Genomic DNA, 6000 nt, shown 5'->3' on the forward strand with positions numbered 1-6000 from the left:
GAGACAGAGTTTTACTCTTGTTGCCCAGGCTGGAGTGCAATGGCGCCATCTCGGCTCACTGCAACCTCCACCTCCCGGGTTCAAGCAATTCTCCTGCCTCAGCCTCCCGAGTGGCTGGGATTACAGGCGCCCACCACCACACCCAGCTAATGTTTTTTTGTATTTTTAGTAGAGACGGGTTTTTGCCATGGTGGTCAGGCTGGTCTCAAACTCCTGACCTCAGGTGATCCTCCCGCCTCTGCCTCCCAAAGTGCTGTAATTACAGGCATGAGCCACCACGCCCGGCCTCCATTTCCTTTTTTTTAAAATATAATTTTAAATTTTTTTGTGGAGACAAGGGTCCCACTATTTGCCCAGGCTGGTCTCGAGCTCCTGACCTCAAGTGATGCTCCTTCCTCGGCATCCCAAAGTTCTGGGATTATAGATGTGAACCATCATGTCTTGCCTCCATTTTCCTTTTTGTAACTCCTGTCTTCGACCTTGAAAATTGTGGCTCACATGAACCGTAATATGTTTTATTTATTTGCTCAGTCCTGTGTAAAAAGTAATTTAAGAATTGCTGACCTCGGCCGGGCGCGGTGGCTCAAGCCTGTAATCCCAGCACTTTGGGAGGCCGAGACGGGCGGATCACGAGGTCAGGAGATCGAGACCATCCTGGCTAACACGGTGAAACCCCGTCTCTACTAAAAAATACAAAAAACTAGCCGGGCGAAGTGGCGGGCGCCTGTGGTCCCAGCTACTCGGGAGGCTGAGGCAGGAGAATGGCGTGAACCCGGGAGGCGGAGCTTGCAGTGAGCTGAGATCCGGCCACCGCACTCCAGCCTGGGCGACAGAGCCAGACTCAGTCTCAAAAAAAAAAAAAAAAAAAGAATTGCTGACCTCCACATACCATGCAGTTCTTTTTGTCTTTAGTCTTACAGTATATAGTGAAAATACAGTTTTCTAAAACTACTTTCTTCCCTAAACCGTTCGTATTCATAATATTTATGTGTAATATAGATTGTTCATGTGTTACTGTTTGTATTTTATTTTGGGTTCCCCACACATCCTGGTTGAATTTAATGATTTTTCAGAGTATGTGAAACAATCACATTGTTCTAAAAGTCAGAATCAGACAAAAGGATTTACTGAGTCACTCCTCCATTATTTCTTCTCTCCTAATGCCATTGCCCATTGTTTTTTGTTTGTTTGTTTATTTTTTGGTTTTTGCTTTTTTGTTTCCTTTTTTTTTGAGACAGAATCCTGCTCTGTCACCCAGGCTGGAGTGCAATGGCCCAATCTCGGCTCACAGCAACCTCCGCCTCTCGGGTTCAAGCAATTTTCCCACCTCAGCCTCCCGAGTACCTGGGATTACAGGCATCCACCATCATGCCTGGCTAATTTTTGTGTTTTTGAGGAAATGGGGTTTCACCCCGTTGCCGCCTGCCTCGGCCTCCCAAAGTGCTGGGATTATAGGCATGAGCCACCGTACCCGGCCCCCATTCTTTCTGCCCAGTTCCCACTTACCTATTTCAGTAACCAATATTGTTACTTTTTTGGTTTTATGGTTAAATAAATGTAGGAAAGAATTTACCATTTTAGGGTGCAGTGGCTCACTCCTGTAATCTTGGCACTATGAGAGGTCAAGGTGGGAGAATTGTTTGAGGCCAGCCTGGGCAACATGATGAAACTTCATCTCTACAAAAAATTAAAAACTAGCCAGACGTGGTGATGCACGCCTGTAGTCCCAGCTATTTGGAAGGCTGAGGTAGGAGGATCTCTTGAGTCTGGGAGGTCAAGGTTGCAATGAGCTGTGATCACGCCACTGCACTCCAGCCTGAGTGACAGAATGAGACCCTATCTCAAAAAAATTAAAAACACTGGGAAAAAGGCTTTTGGTTCGAGTTTTTACTCAGAGTGGTTGCTTTTTCAGGAAGAGATTACCAAGGTTAAAATGGAGATTCCTGTACCTGTCTAGCTCCCATAACTTGGCCAACTTCTCCCAGCCCCCCAACCCAGGCCCTTGTGATGTGGGATCCCGGGCCCTAAAGAATGTCTGTGAATTGCAGAGAAAGGGAACATTTAGGCATACAGCTTCAAATTTTACTACCTGGTGTAGAGATGGCTCAACTTTCCAGAAGGATTTGTACAAAGTGTTGATGTTGGAGCTCTAAAACAGCATGGTTTTGCTGGGTCAGAATCAACTTGTAGGCTGGGCACAGGGACTCACACCTGCCATCCCAGCGCTTTAGGAGGCTGAGGTGGGAGGATCACTTAAGGCCAGGAGTTCAAGACCAGACTAGGCAACACAGTGAGATCCTGTCTTTACAAAAAATTTAAAAATTAGCCAGGTGTAGTGGCGTGCCTGTGGTCTCAGCTATTTGGGAGGCTGAAGCAGGAGAATCACCTTAGCCCAGGAGGCTGAAGCTGTGATTGTGCCACTGCCCTCCAGCCTGGGTGAGAGTGAGATCCTGTCCCCCCACCAACAAAAAAAAAAAAAAAAAAAAAAATTGTCCTGTAACTCATAATTCACATTTTGTTTCACATTGTGGGTTTGTGAAAAATCCCTTTGAGACATATGGAGCTGGAATTGGACAGCTCTGCTGTTATTTCTGAAGCTTCCTCTTTTTAAAAATTGCTCTTTCTCATATTGACCAAGCGTCTGAGTCTGAATTTTTATCTAGTCAAAGTATAGCCTAATTTGTGTACTGGTTAGGACAGGCTAAGTTATGCTGTGGTGGCAAACAACCCGTGAATCTCAGTGGCTTACAGAATAACATTTTACTTCTGCTCATGTACATGTCCAGTGAGGATCAGCAGAGACAGGGTTCTACCCCAAAGAAGGTCCGCCACCCTTGGCTGCATCATCTGAAACACAGATGATCACCACATGCACGAAGAGAAAAACTGTGCAGAATTGCACAGTTTTTGCAGTTCTTTCCGGTGCCTTCAACTGAAGTGACAGTCATCACCTCAGCTGAGATTTAACTGGCTAAAGCAGTGCATGGCCCTACCTAAGTGCAAGGGGCTGGAAAATGTCATTTTCTATGTGCCCAAAACTGGATAATGGTGAAACATTAGTAATGCCTACCACACTGGCTAAGACCCATTTCTTTTTCTTTTTTTTTTGTTTCTTTGTTTGTTTGTTGTTGTTGTCATTTGTTTTGTTTTGTTTTTTTGAGATAGAGTCTTGTGCCAGGCTGAAGTACAGTACCATGATCTCGGCTCACTGCAACCCCCGCCTCCTGGGTTCAAGTGATTCTCCTGCCTCAGCCTCCCGGGTGGCTGGGACTACAGGCATGCACCACTGCACGTGGCTAATTTTTCTATTTTTAGTAGAAATCGGGTTTCACCATGTTGGCCAGGATGGTCTCGATTTCTTGACCTCGTGATCCGCCCACTTAGGCCTCCTATAGTGCTGGGATGACAGGCACGAGCCACCTGCGCCCAGCCAACCCATTTCTTTTTCTATACGTAGGAAGTTGCTTCTGTAAATTAGATGTGATTTCTTTTTGGAGCAAGGAGGATGTCCCTAGACTGTGGAGAGAGGGTTGACAAGGAGCCTGTGCACAAGTGAGCGAGGGGAATGAGGAAGCTGGAAGCCTTTCAGATGAAAGGTCACCTCCTCTGCGTGAGCCAGGACACGCCCCTCAAAAGCTTTAGCACGGAGAAAATCAAGCTCCCCTTCAGTATGCAGGTTCCCAAAGGCACCTCACTGCCACTCATGAATCACTCCATTCATAGCTCCTTTTATAACCCACCCCCCTGTTGAGGATTAATTGTATTACTTATCATTATAGAATATATGCTTGCCAGGTACAGTGGCTCACACTTGTAATCCTAACACTTTGGGAGGGAGAGGCGGGTGGATCACTTGAGTCTAGGAGTTCGAGACCAACCTAGCCAACATGGTGAAACCCCATCTCCACTAAAACTACAAAAAGTAGTCAGGTGTGGTGGTGCACACCTGTAATCCCAGCTACTTCGGAGACTGAGGCAGGAGAATTGCTTGAACCTGGAAGGTAGAGGTTGCAGTGAACTGAGATCATGCCTCTGCACTCCACCAAAGTGAGACCTGGTCTCAAACACACACACACACGCACACACACGTGCACGCATGCGCTTTAGGGAAAAACTTGAAAATACAGGAAAAAACAAAGATCCCCCGTTTACTATATAACCTAGAGACAAATTTAAAATTTAATTGAAAATCCTTTTAGTCTGTGTTCTATGCTGCATATACACAAGCTATACATGCGTACATATGTATATTTTTCCTTTAAGAATAGGATTACACTACACTTGCTGTTTTATAACCTACATTTTTCACCTAATGTTATTTATTTTACATCATTACATCAACAAATAAAGATATGTATCATTTTGTTTATGGTGACAGTGTTTCCACTATATAGATACACTATAGTTTACTTATTTATTTAATCTTCTTTCCTAGATATTGAAGTTTTCTTTAAATTCACTATTTCATTGCCAACTGTGTCTCCATCATATACTCCACACACATGTTAATATTTAGGATAGGATTTCAGACTTGGAATTGCTTGATCAAGGGCATGTGTGGTTTAATTTCTACTAACGTTGCCTTGTTGGAAGTTGACACCAGCAATAGCTTACCGCCTGTGTCCATTTCCTCACATCATACTAGTGTGGAATATCATCCATCTTTTAAATCTTTGCCAAATTGATAACTATAAAATAGTATTTCCTTATTGCTTTTAACATTCATTCCCTTCATTACTAAGGAGGTTTAAGAATGTTTGGTAGGTTGGTGGGTCACTTTATTATTTAGTGAATTTCCCATGTATATACCCTTTGCACATTTATCAAAAATTATTGCTATTTTTCTGAAAATTTATTTTATTTTATTTATTTACTTTTTTTTTTTTTGAGACGGAGTCTTGCTCTTTCGCCCAGGCTGGCATCAGTGGCGCGATCTTGGCTCACTGCAACCTCTGCCTCCTGGCTTCAAACAATGCTCATGCCTCAGCCTCCCAAGTAACTGGGATTACAGGTGCTTACCACCATACCCAGCTAACTTTTGTATTTTTAGTAGAAACAGGGCTTCTGTTGGCCAGGCTGGTCTCGAACTCCTGGCCTCAAGTGATCTCCCTGCTTTGACCTTCCAAAGTGCCAGGATTACAGGCATGAGCCACTGTGCCCCGCCCCTTTTAAATATAAACCAGATTATGCCATTCCTTGGCTTTAAAAGTTTAGTACCTTCCTGTTTTCCTCAAGAATAAAATCCAAAGTTCTTACAGTGGCTTCCAAGCTCCGTGTGATCTGACTTCTAGCTTTCTCTCTGACCCTCTTCCTCTCACACATTCCATCCCAGCTGCCCTTGTCTCCTTCCTCTTGTTGATCAAGGAAAGCCTGCTTCTGTCTTCAGACCCTTGCAATTGCTGCTCCTGGTGCGAGGAATGCACTTCCCCAGATACCTGCATTGCTCACTCATCCATTCAGGCTGTGCTTACCAGTCACCTTCTCAGACCACCCTCTCTTCCTCCAAAACTCCCTCTCCCCTTATCTTCTTTGTTTTTATCTGTAGGACATTTACCACCTGATATATATATATAGACATTTGTTGTTGTTGTTGTTGTTTGTGACAGAGTCTCACTCTGTTGCCCAGGCTGGAGTGCAGTGGCACAATATCAGCTCACTACAACCTCTTCCTTCTGGGTTCAAGTGATTCTCTCACCTCAGCCTCCCGAGTAGCTGGGATTACAGGCGTGCGCCACCACACCCAGCTAATTTTTTGTATTTTTAGTAGAGATGAGATTTCACCACGTTGGCCGGGCTGGCCTAGAACTTCTGACCTCAAGTGATCCGTGTGCCTCGCCCTCCCAAAGTGCCGGGATTACAGGCATGAGCCACTGTGCCCAGCCCCGCCTGATGTATAAACAGGAATGTCAATATCATGTCTATGCCATACCACCCCGAACACTCACATCTCATCTTTTTTCTTTCTTTCTTTTTTTTTTTTTTTTTTTTTTTTTTTTTTGA

At 44.5% G+C, this 6000-nt stretch overlaps 1 protein-coding gene across 4 annotated transcripts in view; it reads left to right on the forward strand.

Moving 5' to 3' along the window:
• The window catches only part of ZNF565 (zinc finger protein 565), a 38846-nt gene that overhangs the window by 4951 nt on the left and 27895 nt on the right, over positions 1–6000 (forward strand). The gene's annotated exons all lie outside the window — the stretch shown is intronic.

Source organism: Theropithecus gelada, chromosome 19 (genome assembly GCF_003255815.1).
Source record: "Theropithecus gelada isolate Dixy chromosome 19, Tgel_1.0, whole genome shotgun sequence".
Lineage (NCBI taxonomy): Eukaryota > Metazoa > Chordata > Mammalia > Primates > Cercopithecidae > Theropithecus > Theropithecus gelada.